The sequence below is a fragment of the Oncorhynchus masou genome, unplaced genomic scaffold (genome assembly GCF_036934945.1).
Source record: "Oncorhynchus masou masou isolate Uvic2021 unplaced genomic scaffold, UVic_Omas_1.1 unplaced_scaffold_610, whole genome shotgun sequence".
Lineage (NCBI taxonomy): Eukaryota > Metazoa > Chordata > Actinopteri > Salmoniformes > Salmonidae > Oncorhynchus > Oncorhynchus masou.
In genome coordinates this window covers 357,501-374,459 of record NW_027012524.1, presented here as the reverse complement: position 1 = coordinate 374,459, position 16,959 = coordinate 357,501, and the positions used below count along the sequence as shown (strand labels likewise).

General features: G+C 46.0%; 1 pseudogene; it reads left to right on the top strand.

Annotated features, from left to right (window-relative positions):
- Positions 1–16,959, top strand: part of LOC135536391 (glutaredoxin 3-like) — a 53,185-nt pseudogene that overhangs the window by 16,041 nt on the left and 20,185 nt on the right.

Below are 16,959 nucleotides of genomic sequence, written 5' to 3'. Positions count from 1 at the left end.
ACCTAGTTTACAGCTTCTCCACAGTTAGTACCATAATAACCTAGTTTACAGCTTCTCCACAGTTAGTACCATAATAACCTAGTTTACAGCTTCTCCACAGTTAGTACCATAATAACCTAGTTTACAGCTTCTCCACAGTTAGTACCATAATAACCTAGTTTACAGCTTCTCCACAGTTAGTACCATAATAACCTAGTTTACAGCTTCTCCACAGTTAGTACCATAATAACCTAGTTTACAGCTTCTCCACAGTTAGTACCATAATAACCTAGTTTACAGCTTCTCCACAGTTAGTACCATAATAACCTAGTTTACAGCTTCTCCACAGTTAGTACCATAATAACCTAGTTTACAGCTTCTCCACAGTTAGTACCATAATAACCTAGTTTATAGCTTCTCCACAGTTAGTACCATAATAACCTAGTTTACAGCTTCTCCACAGTTAGTACCATAATAACCTAGTTTACAGCTTCTCCACAGTTAGCACCATAATAACCTAGTTTACAGCTTCTCCACAGTTAGTACCATAATAACCTAGTTTACAGCTTCTCCACAGTTAGCACCATAATAACCTAGTTTACAGCTTCTCCACAGTTAGCACCATAACCTAGTTTACAGCTTCTCCACAGTTAGTACTATAATAACCTAGTTTACAGCTTCTCCACAGTTAGTACCATAATAACCTAGTTTACAGCTTCTCCACAGTTAGTACCATAATAACCTAGTTTACAGCTTCTCCACAGTTAGCACCATAATAACCTAGTTTACAGCTTCTCCACAGTTAGCACCATAACCTAGTTTACAGCTTCTCCACAGTTAGTACTATAATAACCTAGTTTACAGCTTCTCCACAGTTAGTACCATAATAACCTAGTTTACAGCTTCTCCACAGTTAGTACCATAATAACCTAGTTTACAGCTTCTCCACAGTTAGTACCATAATAACCTAGTTTACAGCTTCTCCACAGTTAGTACCATAATAACCTAGTTTACAGCTTCTCCACAGTTAGTACCATAAAACACTAGTTTACAGCTTCTCCAGTTAGTACTATAATAACCTAGTTTACAGCTTCTCCACAGTTAGTACCATAATAACCTAGTTTACAGCTTCTCCACAGTTAGCACCATAATAACCTAGTTTACAGCTTCTCCACAGTTAGCACCATAATAACCTAGTTTACAGCTTCTCCACAGTTAGTACCATAATAACCTAGTTTACAGCTTCTCCACAGTTAGTACCATAATAACCTAGTTTATAGCTTCTCCACAGTTAGTACCATAATAACCTAGTTTACAGCTTCTCCACAGTTAATACCATAATAACCTAGTTTACAGCTTCTCCACAGTTAGTACCATAATAACCTAGTTTACAGCTTCTCCACAGTTAGTACCATAATAACCTAGTTTACAGCTTCTCCACAGTTAGTACCATAATAACCTAGTGTACAGCTTCTCCACAGTTAGCACCATAATAACCTAGTTTATAGCTTCTCCACAGTTAGTACCATAATAACCTAGTTTACAGCTTCTCCACAGTTAGCACCATAATAACCTTGTTTACAGCTTCTCCACAGTTAGTACCATAACCTAGTTTACAGCTTCTCCACAGTTAGTACTATAATAACCTAGTTTACAGCTTCTACACAGTTAGTACCATAATAACCTAGTTTACAGCTTCTCCACAGTTAGTACTATAATAACCTAGTTTACAGCTTCTCCACAGTTAGTACCATAATAACCTAGTTTACAGCTTCTCCACAGTTAGTACCATAATAACCTAGTTTACAGCTTCTCCACAGTTAGTACCATAATAACCTAGTTTACAGCTTCTCCACAGTTAGTACCATAATAACCTAGTTTACAGCTTCTCCACAGTTAGTACCATAATAACCTAGTTTACAGCTTCTCCACAGTTAGTACCATAATAACCTAGTTTACAGCTTCTCCACAGTTAGTACCATAATAACCTAGTTTACAGCTTCTCCACAGTTAGTACCATAATAACCTAGTTTACAGCTTCTCCACAGTTAGTACCATAATAACCTAGTTTACAGCTTCTCCACAGTTAGTACCATAATAACCTAGTTTACAGCTTCTCCACAGTTAGTACCATAATAACCTAGTTTACAGCTTCTCCACAGTTAGTACCATAATAACCTAGTTTACAGCTTCTCCACAGTTAGTACCATAATAACCTAGTTTACAGCTTCTCCACAGTTAGTACCATAATAACCTAGTTTACAGCTTCTCCACAGTTAGTACCATAATAACCTAGTTTACAGCTTCTCCACAGTTAGTACCATAATAACCTAGTTTACAGCTTCTCCACAGTTAGTACCATAATAACCTAGTTTACAGCTTCTCCACAGTTAGTACCATAATAACCTAGTTTACAGCTTCTCCACAGTTAGTACCATAATAACCTAGTTTACAGCTTCTCCACAGTTAGTACCATAATAACCTAGTTTACAGCTTCTCCACAGTTAGTACCATAATAACCTAGTTTACAGCTTCTCCACAGTTAGTACCATAATAACCTAGTTTACAGCTTCTCCACAGTTAGTACCATAATAACCTAGTTTACAGCTTCTCCACAGTTAGTACCATAATAACCTAGTTTACAGCTTCTCCACAGTTAGTACCATAATAACCTAGTTTACAGCTTCTCCACAGTTAGTACCATAATAACCTAGTTTACAGCTTCTCCACAGTTAGTACCATAATAACCTAGTTTACAGCTTCTCCACAGTTAGTACCATAATAACCTAGTTTATAGCTTCTCCACAGTTAGTACCATAATAACCTAGTTTATAGCTTCTCCACAGTTAGTACCATAATAACCTAGTTTACAGCTTCTCCACAGTTAGTACCATAATAACCTAGTTTACAGCTTCTCCACAGTTAGTACCATAATAACCTAGTTTACAGCTTCTCCACAGTTAGTACCATAATAACCTAGTTTACAGCTTCTCCACAGTTAGTACCATAATAACCTAGTTTACAGCTTCTCCACAGTTAGTACCATAATAACCTAGTTTACAGCTTCTCCACAGTTAGTACCATAATAACCTAGTTTACAGCTTCTCCACAGTTAGTACCATAATAACCTAGTTTACAGCTTCTCCACAGTTAGCACCATAATAACCTAGTTTACAGCTTCTCCACAGTTAGCACCATAATAACCTAGTTTACAGCTTCTAATAACAGTTAGTTCTACCATAATAACCTAGTTTACAGCTTCTCCACAGTTAGTACCATAATAACCTAGTTTACAGCTTCTCCACAGTTAGTACCATAATAACCTAGTTTACAGCTTCTCCACAGTTAGTACCATAATAACCTAGTTTACAGCTTCTCCACAGTTAGTACCATAACCTAGTTTACAGCTTCTCCACAGTTAGCACCATAATAACCTAGTTTACAGCTTCTCCACAGTTAGTACCATAATAACCTAGTTTACAGCTTCTCCACAGTTAGTACCATAACCTAGTTTACAGCTTCTCCACAGTTAGTACCATAACCTAGTTTACAGCTTCTCCACAGTTAGCACCATAATAACCTAGTTTACAGCTTCTCCACAGTTAGTACCATAATAACCTAGTTTACAGCTTCTCCACAGTTAGTACCATAATAACCTAGTTTACAGCTTCTCCACAGATAGTACCATAATAACCTAGTTTACAGCTTCTCCACAGTTAGTACCATAATAACCTAGTTTACAGCTTCTCCACAGTTAGCACCATAATAACCTAGTTTACAGCTTCTCCACAGTTAGTACCATAATAACCTAGTTTACAGCTTCTCCACAGTTAGCACCATAATAACCTAGTTTACAGCTTCTCCACAGTTAGCACCATAATAACCTAGTTTACAGCTTCTCCACAGTTAGTACCATAATAACCTAGTTTACAGCTTCTCCACAGTTAGTACCATAATAACCTAGTTTACAGCTTCTCCACAGTTAGTACCATAATAACCTAGTTTACAGCTTCTCCACAGTTAGTACCATAATAACCTAGTTTACAGCTTCTCCACAGTTAGTACCATAACCTAGTTTACAGCTTCTCCACAGTTAGTACCATAACCTAGTTTACAGCTTCTCCACAGTTAGCACCATAATAACCTAGTTTACAGCTTCTCCACAGTTAGTACCATAATAACCTAGTTTACAGCTTCTCCACAGTTAGTACCATAATAACCTAGTTTACAGCTTCTCCACAGTTAGTACCATAATAACCTAGTTTACAGCTTCTCCAGTTAGTACCATAATAACCTAGTTTACAGCTTCTCCACAGATAGTACCATAATAACCTAGTTTACAGCTTCTCCACAGTTAGCACCATAATAACCTAGTTTACAGCTTCTCCACAGTTAGCACCATAATAACCTAGTTTACAGCTTCTCCACAGTTAGCACCATAATAACCTAGTTTACAGCTTCTCCACAGTTAGCACCATAATAACCTAGTTTACAGCTTCTCCACAGTTAGCACCATAATAACCTAGTTTACAGCTTCTCCACAGTTAGTACCATAATAACCTAGTTTACAGCTTCTCCACAGTTAGTACCATAATAACCTAGTTTACAGCTTCTCCACAGTTAGTACCATAATAACCTAGTTTACAGCTTCTCCACAGTTAGTACCATAATAACCTAGTTTACAGCTTCTCCACAGTTAGTACCATAATAACCTAGTTTACAGCTTCTCCACAGTTAGTACCATAATAACCTAGTTTACAGCTTCTCCACAGTTAGTACCATAATAACCTAGTTTACAGCTTCTCCACAGTTAGTACCATAATAACCTAGTTTACAGCTTCTCCACAGTTAGTACCATAATAACCTAGTTTACAGCTTCTCCACAGTTAGTACCATAATAATCTAGTTTACAGCTTCTCCACAGTTAGTACCATAATAACCTAGTTTACAGCTTCTCCACAGTTAGTACCATAATAACCTAGTTTACAGCTTCTCCAGTTAGTACCATAATAACCTAGTTTACAGCTTCTCCACAGTTAGTACCATAATAACCTAGTTTACAGCTTCTCCACAGTTAGTACCATAATAACCTAGTTTACAGCTTCTCCACAGTTAGTACCATAATAACCTAGTTTATAGCTTCTCCACAGTTAGTACCATAATAACCTAGTTTACAGCTTCTCCACAGTTAGTACCATAATAACCTAGTTTACAGCTTCTCCACAGTTAGTACCATAATAACCTAGTTTACAGCTTCTCCACAGTTATTACCATAATAACCTAGTTTACAGCTTCTCCACAGTTAGTACCATAATAACCTAGTTTACAGCTTCTCCACAGTTAGTACCATAATAACCTAGTTTATAGCTTCTCCACAGTTAGCACCATAATAACCTAGTTTACAGCTTCTCCACAGTTAGTACCATAATAACCTAGTTTACAGCTTCTCCACAGTTAGTACCATAACCTAGTTTACAGCTTCTCCACAGTTAGTACCATAATAACCTAGTTTACAGCTTCTCCACAGTTAGTACCATAATAACCTAGTTTACAGCTTCTCCACAGTTAGCACCATAATAACCTAGTTTACAGCTTCTCCACAGTTAGCACCATAATAACCTAGTTTACAGCTTCTCCACAGTTAGTACCATAATAACCTAGTTTACAGCTTCTCTACAGTTAGTACCATAATAACCTAGTTTATAGCTTCTCCACAGTTAGTACCATAATAACCTAGTTTACAGCTTCTCCACAGTTAGTACCATAATAACCTAGTTTACAGCTTCTCCACAGTTAGTACCATAATGACCTAGTTTACAGCTTCTCCACAGTTAGTACCATAATAACCTAGTTTACAGCTTCTCCACAGTTAGTACCATAATAACCTAGTTTACAGCTTCTCCACAGTTAGTTCTGTCAGGCCTTCACTGAAGATTTAACATGCCAAACATTAAACTGGGAGAGGACTCCTGTCCTTGAATCTCTTTCTCGCTCTCTTTTCTCGGCTTCTCCCTCTTTCTTGGATCTCTCTCTCTCTCTCTCTCAACCCTCCTCCTCTACAATAATACAAACATGCAAACAAAAAAGAAAAACCATTACGTTAAAATATTAATGTTATTTTTCTTTCTCCCCCATCCTCTGGTGGGTCTCAGGATGGCCAGAAGATTGACAGGCTGGACGGAGCTCATGCCCCAGAGCTGACCAATAAGGTCCAGAGGCTGTCGGTCAGCTCGGGGGCTGGGCGGGCCAGGGGCGGAGCCCCCTAAAGAGGACCTTAATGAGCGTCTGAAGAGACTGATCAACGCAGCACCCTGCATGCTCTTCATGAAGGGATCCCCCAGGAACCCCGCTGCGGTAAAGAGAGAGAGAGAGTGGGGGTGTGGTCTTCATGAACAGGCTCCCGCTGTGGAAAACACACAGGGGCCAGGCCTGGTAATTAGAGAGAAATAGGGGGATTGGTGGTGGTGGAGGAGGAGAGGCAGGCCTGGTGGAGGAGGAGAGGCAGGCCTGGTGGTGGAGGAGAGGCAGGCCTGGTGGTGGAGGAGAGGCAGGCCTGGTGGAGGAGGAGAGGCAGGCCTGGTGGAGGAGGAGAGGCAGGCCTGGTGGAGGAGGAGAGGCAGGCCTGGTGGAGGAGGAGAGGCAGGCCTGGTGGAGGAGGAGGCAGGCCTGGTGGAGGAGGAGAGGCAGGCCTGGTGGAGGAGGAGAGGCAGGCCTGGTGGAGGAGGAGAGGCAGGCCTGGTGGTGGAGGAGAGGCAGGCCTGGTGGAGGAGGAGAGGCAGGCCTGGTGGAGGAGGAGAGGCAGGCCTGGTGGAGGAGGAGAGGCAGGCCTGGTGGAGGAGGAGAGGCAGGCCTGGTGGTGGTGGTGGAGGAGGAGAGGCAGGCCTGGTGGAGGAGGAGAGGCAGGCCTGGTGGAGGAGGAGAGGCAGGCCTGGTGGAGGAGGAGAGGCAGGCCTGGTGGAGGAGGAGAGGCAGGCCTGGTGGTGGTGGTGGAGGAGGAGAGGCAGGCCTGGTGGAGGAGGAGAGGCAGGCCTGGTGGTGGTGGTGGAGGAGGAGGAGGCAGGCCTGGTGGTGGAGGAGAGGCAGGCCTGGTGGTGGTGGTGGTGGAGGAGGAGGAGAGGCAGGCCTGGTGGTGGAGGAGAGGCAGGCCTGGTGGTGGAGGAGAGGCAGGCCTGGTGGTGGTGGTGGAGGAGGAGGAGAGGCAGGCCTGGTGGTGGAGGAGAGGCAGGCCTGGTGGTGGTGGTGGAGGAGGAGGAGAGGCAGGCCTGGTGGTGGAGGAGAGGCAAGCCTGGTGGTGGTGGTGGAGGAGGAGGAGAGGCAGGCCTGGTGGTGGAGGAGAGGCAGGCCTGGTGGTGGAGGAGAGGCAGGCCTGGTGGTGGTGGTGGTGGAGGAGGAGGAGAGGCAGGCCTGGTGGTGGAGGAGAGGCAGGCCTGGTGGTGGAGGAGAGGCAGGCCTGGTGGTGGAGGAGAGGCAGGCCTGGTGGTGGTGGTGGTGGAGGAGGAGGAGAGGCAGGCCTGGTGGTGGAGGAGAGGCAGGCCTGGTGGTGGAGGAGAGGCAGGCCTGGTGGTGGAGGAGAGGCAGGCCTGGTGGTGGAGGAGGACATTACACTGTAAGGGGTTGAGGTTCCACTCCCAACCACACCGCTGATTATAAGTATCAGCATTTGGTTCAAGGCAGTTTGCAAACATCTAATGTTACATTTCAGGATGAGGTGAAAAATCACACTTATGGGTTTAGATTTTAAACTAAAATGTATCTCTAAATATTTTCCATCTTCATAAAGAGGCCAAGTTGTAGTGTTTGTGAACTCTAGTTCAATCTAATCCCCACCGAGCCACGTGAGGCTGTGACTACGACCTCGCTCGTTCTTTAAAGAAGCCCTCTAAACCTGAATTTAAAGGTTACACACTCATACACCATGTTAAACACCACATGCTCCTAACACATTACACACTCTTTGTGTGTGCGTGTGTCTTGTGTGTGTGCGTGTGTGTGTATGTGTGCCTGTGAGTGTGTGTGTGCCTGTGAGTGTGTGTGTGTGTGTGTGTGTGTGTGCCTGTGTGTGTGCCTGTGTGTGTGAGTGTGTGTGCCTGTGTGTGTGAGTGTGTGTGTGTGTGCCTGTGTGTGTGCCTGTGTGTGTGCCTGTGTGTGTGCCTGTGTGTGTGCCTGTGTGTGTGCCTGTGTGTGTGCCTGTGTGCGTGTGTGAGTGTGAGTGTGAGTGTGAGTGTGAGTGTGAGTGTGTGTGTGTGTGTGTGTGTGTGTGTGTGTGCATAATAACCTAACTTTCCTTGAAATAAGAAATCAGCTTTTTTATGTTCCTTTTTCCTGGAGCTGTAAGGTCTGTCTGCGGTGCGCGACCCCCCTGACCCCCTGACCCTTTAGGAGGAGGAGAGAGGGGCAACAACCCCTCGCCAATCAATCGTGCGTGTCTGGGTCTAGGATAGAGAGCCTCTAGCCAGAGAAAGCAGCTGGGCCTGGTGTAGTAGAAACAAGTTAATATAGTGGCATGTAGCTGAATAACCATTAGTTAGGGCCTCTAGCTGTTTTATAATGAATTCCCCCATGAATGAATGAAGTATCAGAATGAGAGTTTCACTGCAGGCTCTACATGCAGGCAACATATCACCCCTCCTCTCCTCCTGTTCCCTCTTTCTGTTCCCTTCTCTTTTTCTCTGCCTCTCTCGCTTTCTTTCTTGATCGCTCGCTCCTCTCTCCCTCTCTTTCTCCTCTCTCTCCCTCTTTCTCCTCTCTCCCTCTTTCTCCTCTCTCCCTCTTTCTCCTCTCTCTCCCTCTCTTTCTCCTCTCTTTCTCCTCTCTTTCTCCTCTCTTTCTCCTCTCTTCTCCTCTCTCTCCCTCTTTCTCCCCTCTCCCTCTTCTCCTCCTCTCCCTCTTTCTCCTCTCTCCCTCTTTCTCCCCTCTCTCCCTCTTTCTCCTCTCTCCCTCTTTCTCCCTCTCTCTCCCTCTTTCTCCTCTCTCCCTCTTTCTCCTCTCTCCCTCTTTCTCCTCTCTCTCCTCTCTTTCTCCTCTCTTTCTCCTCTCTTTCTCCTCTCTTTCTCCTCTCTTTCTCCTCTCTCCCTCTTTCTCCCCTCTCTCCCTCTTTCTCCTCTCTCCCTCTTTCTCCCTCTCTCCCTCTCTTTCTCCTCTCTTTCTCCTCTCTTTCTCCTCTCTTTCTCCTCTCTTTCTCCTCTCTTTCTCCTCTCTTCTCCTCTCTTTCCCCTCTCTTTCCCCTCTCTTCTCCCCTCTCCCTCTTTCTCCTCTCTCCCTCTTTCTCCTCTCTCCCTCTTTCTCCCTCTCTCCCTCTTTCTCCCCTCTCTCCCCTCTTTCTCCCTCTCTCCCTCTTTCCCCCTCTCTCCCTCTTTCTCCCTCTCTCCCTCTTTCTCCCTCTCTCCCTCTTTCTCCCCTCTCTCCCTCTTTCTCCCCTCTCTCTCCCCTCTCTCTCTCTCCCCCTCTCTCCCTCTTTCTCCCCTCTCTCTTTCTCCCCTCTCTCCCTCTCTTACTCCCCTCTCTCCCTCTCTTACTCCCCTCTTTCTCCTCTCTCTCGTTCTCTCCCTCCCCCTCGTTTCCATCTGTCTCTTCCCCTCTGTCACAGTCTCTTCTCAAACACTGACTCATGTGTCAAGGACATAACACACATCTGCCTCATATTTAACCAGTGATCCTGTCCATGCCAATGTGGACCCATGTCAGTATCTGCCTCATATTTAACCAGTGATCCTGTCCATGCCAATGTGGACCCATGTCAGTATCTGCCTCATATTTAACCAGTGATCCTGTCCATGCCAATGTGGACCCATGTCAGTATCTGCCTCATATTTAACCAGTGATCCTGTCCATGCCAATGTGGACCCATGTCAGTATCTGCCTCATATTTAACCAGTGATCCTGTCCATGCCAATGTGGACCCATGTCAGTATCTGTCTCATATTTAACCAGTGATCCTGTCCATGCCAATGTGGACCCATGTCAGTATCTGCCTCATATTTAACCAGTGATCCTGTCCATGCCAATGTGGACCCATGTCAGTATCTGTCTCATATTTAACCAGTGATCCTGTCCATGCCAATGTGGACCCATGTCAGTATCTGCCTCATATTTAACCAGTGATCCTGTCCATGCCAATGTGGACCCATGTCAGTATCTGCCTCATATTTAACCAGTGATCCTGTCCATGCCAATGTAGACCCATGTCAGTATCTGTCTCATATTTAACCAGTGATCCTGTCCATGCCAATGTGGACCCATGTCAGTATCTGTCTCATATTTAACCAGTGATCCTGTCCATGCTAATGTGGACCCATGTCAGTATCTGTCTCATATTTAACCAGTGATCCTGTCCATGCCAATGTGGACCCATGTCAGTATCTGCCTCATATTTAACCAGTGATCCTGTCCATGCCAATGTGGACCCATGTCAGTATCTGCCTCATATTTAACCAGTGATCCTGTCCATGCCAATGTGGACCCATGTCAGTATCTGTCTCATATTTAACCAGTGATCCTGTCCATGCCAATGTGGACCCATGTCAGTATCTGTCTCATATTTAACCAGTGATCCTGTCCATGCCAATGTGGACCCATGTCAGTATCTGCCTCATATTTAACCAGTGATCCTGTCCATGCCAATGTGGACCCATGTCAGTATCTGCCTCATATTTAACCAGTGATCCTGTCCATGCCAATGTGGACCCATGTCAGTATCTGTCTCATATTTAACCAGTGATCCTGTCCATGCCAATGTGGACCCATGTCAGTATCTGCCTCATATTTAACCAGTGATCCTGTCCATGCCAATGTGGACCCATGTCAGTATCTGTCTCATATTTAACCAGTGATCCTGTCCATGCCAATGTGGACCCATGTCAGTAGTAAGATCCACTGCATTAGGAAAGTATTCAGATCCCTTGACTGTTTCCACATTTTGTACGTTACAGCCTTGTTCTAAAATTGACAACAACAAAAAATGTCTCATTTCCTATCAATCTACACACAATACCCCATAATGACAAAGCAAAAACAGGTCTAGAAATTTTTGCTAATTTAATAAACATAAAAAAAACTGAGTATTCAGACCCTTTACTCAGTACTTTGTTGAAGCACTTTTGGCAGCAGTTATAACCTTAAGTCTTCTTGGGTATGACGCTACAAGCTTGGCACACCTGTATTTGGGGAGTTTCTCCCATTCTTCTCTGCAGATCCTCTCAAGCTCTGTCAGGTTGGATGGAGAGCGTCGCTGCACAGCTATTCTCAGGTCTCTCCAGAGATGTTCAATCGGATTCAAGTCCAGGCTCTGGCTGGGACACTCAAGGACATTCAGAGACTTGTCCTGAAGCTACTTCTGTGTTGTCTTGTCCGTGTGCCTAGGGTCATTGTCCTGATGGAAGGTGAACCTTTGCCCCAGTCTGAAGTCTTGAGTGCTCTGGAGCAGGTTTTTATGAAGGATCTCTCTGTACTTTGCTCCTGTCATCTTTCCCTCGATTCTGACCTGTCTCCCAGTCCCTCCCTCTGAAAAACATCCCCACAGCATGATGCTGCCACCACCATCCTTCACCGTGGGGATGGTGGCAGGTTTCCTCCAGACATGATGCTGCCACCACCATGCTTCACCGTGGGGATGGTGGCAGGTTTCCTCCAGACATGATGCTGCCACCACCATGCTTCACCGTAGGGATGGTTGCAGGTTTCCTCAGACGTGATGCTGCCACCACCATGCTTCACCGTGGGGATGGTGGCAGGTTTCCTCCAGACATGATGCTGCCACCACCATGCTTCACCGTAGGGATGGTGGCAGGTTTCCTCCAGACGTGATGCTGCCACCACCATGCTTCACCGTGGGGATGGTGGCATGTTTCCTCCAGACATGATGGTTGGCTTTCAGGCCAAAGATTCAATCTTGGTTTCATCAGACCAGAGAATCTTGTTTCTCATGGTCTGAGTCCTTTAGGTGCCTTTTGGCAAACTAAGCGGGCTGTCATGTGTCTTTTACTGAGGAGTGGCTTCCGTCTGGCCACTCTACCATAAAGGCCTGATTGGTGGAGTGCTGCAGAAATGGCTGTCCTTCTGGAAGGTTCTCCCATCACCACAGAGGAGCTCTGTCAGAGTGACCATTGGGTTCTTGGTCACCTCCCTGACCAAGGCTCTTCTCCCCTGATTGCTCAGTTTGACGGGCGGTCAGCTCTAGGAAGAGTCTTTGTGGTTCCTAACTTCTTCCATTTAAGAATGATGGAGGCCACTGTGTTCTTGGGAGAATTACTTAAAAATCATACAATGTGATTTTCTGGATTTTTGTTTTAGATTCTGTCTCTCACAGTTCAAGTGTACCTATGATAAAAATTACAGACCTCTACATGCTTCGTAAGTAGGAAAACCTGCAGAATCGGCAGTGTATCAAATCAAATCAAATGTATTTATAAAGCCCTTCTTACATCAGCTGATATCTCAAAGTGCTGTACAGAAACCTGCCTAAACCCCCAAACAGCAAGCAATGCAGGTGTAGAAGCACGGTGGCTAGGAAAAACTCCCATGAAAGGCCAAAACCTAGGAAGAAACCTAGAGAGGAAGCAGGCTATGTGGGGTGGCCAGTCCTCTTCTGGCTGTGCTGGGTGGAGATTATAACAGAACATGGCCAAGATGTTCAAATGGTCATAAATGACCAGCATGGTCAAATAATAATAAGGCAGAACAGTTGAAACTGGAGCAGCAGCACGGCCAGGTGGACTGGGGACAGCAAGGAGTCATCATGTCAGGTAATAGTGAGGCATGGTCCTAGGGCTCAGGTCCTCCGAGAGAGAAAGAAAGAGAGCAGGAGAGAATTAGAGAACGCACACTTAAATTCACACAGGACACCGAATAGGACAGGAGAAGTACTCCAGATATAACAAACTGACCCTAGCCCCGACACATAAACTACTGCAGCATAAATACTGGAGGCTGAGACAAATACTTGTTCTCCCCACTGTATATATGTATATACACACTTTGTATGACTTAAAAATGAATGTGATGATACCAGGCTAGAGTTTGGGACCATCTTTATTTTAGCTTTTAACTTCATGTCTTATTCATGTGTTTCCAAATGGCCCTTTTTATATGAGGGTAACAAACATGCTGCTGACCAAACTCATCTGCAATTATGTCCTGATTTAATATCCTGACTCTGTTGTTCATATGAACATACAATAACATTGAACTAACAACCTGATTTAATATCCTGACTCTGTTGTTCATATGAACATACAATAACATTGAACTAACAACCTGATTTAATATCCTGACTGTGGTTGTCTTGTTCATATGAACATACAATAACATTGAACTAACAACTTGATTTAATATCTTGACTCTGTTCCTGTTAACATACAATAACATTGAACGAACAACCTGATGATTTCTCCTCAGCCGTCAGATTGTAGTCCTACTGAAGCACCTTGCTATCCAGTGTAACAGCCATGTCTTTACACTGGGTTTCCGAACTCACTGTGTTCTCCCGTCACCCAGGCTTCAGCCGTCAGATAGTGGCGCTCTTCAAGGACCATGCGATCCAGTTCAGCAGTTTTGACATTCTGTCAGACGAGGAAGTGAGAGGGGGCTGAAGACGTTCTCCAACTGGCCCACCTACCCTCAGGTTTACGTCAATGGAGAACTCGTAGGGGGACTGGACATTGTCAAGGTGAGTCGTGTTAAACACGCATTTTTATTTTCCAGAAAACTGAGGCGAGCGAGCGAAAAACAAAACAACCATGGACAACAACAAACAAATGATAAATGTAACCCTTGTAAAAACAACAACTTAATAACCTTGGTATAACACCTAGAGATTTGAGCCTTTTAGTGTAGTGGTTTTAGAATGACCAAGACCAGGGTTTGAGTCCTCGTCAGGATACCCTTCTAATGAACTACATTGGTTTCAGCAGACGGATGGCACTATTGACAGCATGGGGCGGCAGGTAGACTAGTGGTTAGAGTGTAGGGACGGCAGGTAGCCTAGTGGTTAGAGTGTTGGGGCGGCAGGGTAGCCTAGTGGTTAGAGTGTAGGGGGCGGCAGGGTAGCCTAGTGGTTAGAGTGTAGGGGCGGCAGGGTAGCCTAGTGGTTAGAGTGTAAGGTCGGCAGGGTAGCCTAGTGGTTAGAGTGTAGGGGCGGCAGGGTAGCCTAGTGGTTAGAGTGTAGGGGCGGCAGGGTAGCCTAGTGGTTAGAGTGTAAGGTCGGCAGGGTAGCCTAGTGGTTAGAGTGTAGGGGCGGCAGGGTAGCCTAGTGGTTAGAGTGTAGGGGCGGCAGGGTAGCCTAGTGGTTAGAGTGTAGGGGCGGCAGGTAGTCTAGTGGTTAGAGTGTAGGGACGGCAGGTAGCCTTGTGGTTAGAGTGTAGGGGCGGCAGGGTAGCCTAGTGGTTAGAGTGTAGGGGCGGCAGGGTAGCCTAGTGGTTAGAGTGTAGGGACGGCAGGTAGCCTAGTGGTTAGAGTGTAGGGACGGCAGGTAGCCTAGTGGTTAGAGTGTAGGGACGGCAGGTAGCCTAGTGGTTAGAGTGTAGGGACGGCAGGTAGCCTAGTGGTTAGAGTGTAGGGACGGCAGGTAGCCTAGTGGTTAGAGTGTAGGGGCGGCAGGGCAGCCTAGTGGTTAGAGTGTAGGGGGCGGCAGGGTAGCCTAGTGGTTAGAGTGTAGGGGCGGCAGGTAGCCTAGTGGTTAGAGTGTAGGGACGGCAGGGTAGCCTAGTGGTTAGAGTGTAGGGGCGGTAGGGTAGCCTAGTGGTTAGAGTGTAGGGGCGGCAGGTAGCCTAGTGGTTAGAGTGTAGGGGCGGCAGGGTAGCCTAGTGGTTAGAGTGTAGGGGCGGCAGGGTAGCCTAGTGGTTAGAGTGTAGGGGAGGCAGGGTAGCCTAGTGGTTAGAGTGTAGGGGCAGCAGGGTAGTCTAGTGGTTAGAGTGTAGGGACGGCAGGGTAGCCTAGTGGTTAGAGTGTAGGGCGGCAGGGTAGCCTAGTGGTTAGAGTGTAGGGGCGGCAGGGTGGCCTAGTGGTTAGAGTGTAGGGGCGGCAGGGTAGCCTAGTGGTTAGAGTGTAGGGGCGGCAGGGTAGCCTAGTGGTTAGAGTGTAGGGGCGGCAGGGTAGCCTAGTGGTTAGAGTGTAGGGGCGGCAGGGTAGCCTAGTGGTTAGAGTGTGGGGGCGGCAGGGTAGCCTAGTGGTTAGAGTGTGGGGGCGGCAGGTAGCCTAGTGGTTAGAGTGTAGGGACGGCAGGTAACCTAGTGGTTAGAGTGTAGGGACGGCAGGTAGCCTAGTGGTTAGAGTGTAGGGACGGCAGGTAACCTAGTGGTTAGAGTGTAGGGACGGCAGGTAACCTAGTGGTTAGAGTGTAGGGGCGGCAGGGTAGCCTAGTGGTTAGAGTGTAGGGACGGCAGGTAACCTAGTGGTTAGAGTGTAGGGACGGCAGGTAGCCTAGTGGTTAGAGTGTAGGGACGGCAGGGTAGCCTAGTGGTTAGAGTGTAGGGACGGCAGGGTAGCCTAGTGGTTAGAGTGTAGGGACGGCAGGTAGCCTAGTGGTTAGAGTGTAGGGACGGCAGGGTAGCCTAGTGGTTAGAGTGTAGGGACGGCAGGGTAGCCTAGTGGTTAGAGTGTAGGGACGGCAGGGTAGCCTAGTGGTTAGAGTGTAGGGGCGGCAGGGTAGCCTAGTGGTTAGAGTGTAGGGAAGGCAGGGTAGCCTAGTGGTTAGAGTGTAGGGACAGCAGGGTAGCCTAGTGGTTAGTGTGTAGGGACGGCAGGTAGCTTAGTGGTTAGAGTGTAGGGACGGCAGGGTAGCCTAGTGGTTAGAGTGTAGGGACGGCAGGGTAGCCTAGTGGTTAGAGTGTAGGGACGGCAGGTAGCCTAGTGGTTAGAGTGTAGGTACGGCAGGTAGCTTAGTGGTTAGAGTTTGAAGGAGGCAGGGTAGCCTAGTGGTTAGAGCGTTGGACTAGTAACCGGAAGGTTGCAAGTTCAAACCCCGGGCTGACAAGATACAAATCTGTCATTCTGCCCCTGAACAGGCAGTTAACCCCACTGTTCCTATGCCGTCATTGAAAATAAGAATTTGTTCTTAACTCACTTGCCTAGTTAAATAAAGGTTAAAAAAAAAAATAATAATAATGTCCCAGCCAAGTTCGAGGGCATCGTTCTGTCATTCATCATAATGGATCTTCTATGTGTAGCATTCTATTAAAGTAATCAGGCCCTGTCTTTAGTGTGTTGATCTGCTTCAGCTTCTATTCAGTTTGAATTCTACATTTAACACAATCTAGCATGAACAATATAGTTAGACAGCTGACGCGAGCACAAATCACATCATAATTGTCTTCAGGAAATGTACTTCTCGAGTCATATTTTTCTTACATTTTTAGATGTGTTCACTGCAGGCTTGACGAGCAGCTATTAAGTTGCAGAGTCTCATTTAAATACATGCCCAGATCAACCTGAGGTATCCACCAAACAAGTTTTACAGCACCATAATCCAAAAAGGGAGGCTACTAAATTGTTTTCCTGTTACTGTTCGACTCACAAAATATAATTTACATTCCCAGTATTTGATTCACCGCGATCAACTACCGAATCCCAACGACTACAACGGCAAAGTGAATCATTCCATTTGTAAAAAATAAAATAAAAAAATTGGGGGGACTGAGAAGTTCTGGACTGGTTCCGACCGATACTTCTGTGTACAGTGGGCTCTGTGAATGGCGCAACATCAATTGCTTTACACTCCTTAAAAGCACTGGTCGTCCCGATTTTCTTCCATTCAAGCGCGGCCATTTGCATGGGGAGCGACACGTGACCTTTTCTGGCCAATCCAGACAAAGGAAAGTCTGTGTCTGTGGACCTCGTAGCTGTGACCACGAGGCGCAGATGAAACGGGAGACTCCAGCGGACACATCAATAGCAGTTTCATCCCACTGTGATGTTCTCAGGGGGATTTAAAGTGTTCCACAGGAATAATTACAAAACTATTTCGTAGACTTGACAATACCACTTTGC